A 1,365-nucleotide genomic window follows, 5' to 3' on the forward strand; every position below is an offset into this window, starting at 1 on the left:
AGCTTTTCCACTCTCCTCTTTCATGTTCATCAAGAGACTCGTTAGTTCCTCTTCTCTTTCTGCCATTTGAGTGGTATCATCTGCACATCTGAGGTTGCTGATATTTCTCCCAGCAATCTTGATTTCAGCTTGTGATTCCTCCAGCCCAGCATTTCGCATGATGTACTCTGCATATAAGTTAAATAAGCAGGGTGGCAATATACAACCTTGACATACTCCTTTTCACTTTATTTTTAAATTATTATGTGGATACATGACAGGAGGCCTGAAGACCGTTTCTGTGGTTTATTTTGAAACACTAGTGACCAAAAGGGCTTCCCTGGTGGCTCAGAGGTTAAAGTGTCTGCCTCCAATGCGGGAGACCCGGGTTCGATCCCTGGGTCGGGAAGATCCCCTGGAGAAGGAAATGGTAACCCACTCCAGTATTCTTGCCTGGAGAATCCCATGGATGGAGAAGCCTGGTAGGTTACAGTCTATGGGGTCGCAAAGAGTCAAATACGACTGAGCGACTCACTGTCTATCACTAGTGACCAAAACAGGTTACAGCTGTCAGGTAGTCACTGCACTAGTGAAAGTCGTGGTAGTCTTGGTTGAGTCTCAGAGTTACAGTGTCCCCACCTGTCCTACTGAAGGGCCCTCCTTTTTCTTTCAGCAGACTGCAGATTCTCCTGAGAGTAAGTCTGCTTTTGAACTGTGGTGTTGGAGAAGACTCTTGAGAGTCCCTTGGACTGCAAGGAGATCCAACCAGTCCATCCTAAAGGAAATCAGTCCTGAATATTCATTGGAAGGACTGATGCTGAAGCTGAAACTCCAATACTTTGGCTACCTGATGCGAAGAATTGACTCATTGAAAAAGACCCTGATGCTGGGAAAGATTGAAGGCAGGAGGAGAAGGGGATGACAGAGGATGAGATGGCTGGATGGCATCACCGACTCAATGGACATAAATTTGAGTAAGTTCCGGGAGTTGGTGATGGACAGGGTGGCCTGGCGGTGCGGCCGTCCATAGGGTCGCAAAGAGTCGGACACGACTGAGCGACTGAACTGAAGTCTGCGTCAGCTTCGCTCTCCACTGTGTATCCAGGTCCAGCATAGGGTCCAGCATATAGCAGATGCTCAGTAAATGTTTGCTAAATTAACAAGGGAAGAAGTGACTGGACTCCCTCATCCTTCCACCGATGCGTCGTTTTGCAGGGAAATAATAAACCGGCGGGAGCCAGCCGAGTCCAGGGGCGCTGGTCACGCCTCCGCGGCGGGGCGGGGCCTCTGTGGAGCCCCGCCTACGAGGAGGGGAAAGTCTCTAGAGCCCCGCCCACTCGGAGGCGGGGAGTCCCGGTGCCGCGCCCACCAGGAGGCGGGGCCTGC

This window comes from Capra hircus, chromosome 1 (assembly GCF_001704415.2).
Source record: "Capra hircus breed San Clemente chromosome 1, ASM170441v1, whole genome shotgun sequence".
Lineage (NCBI taxonomy): Eukaryota > Metazoa > Chordata > Mammalia > Artiodactyla > Bovidae > Capra > Capra hircus.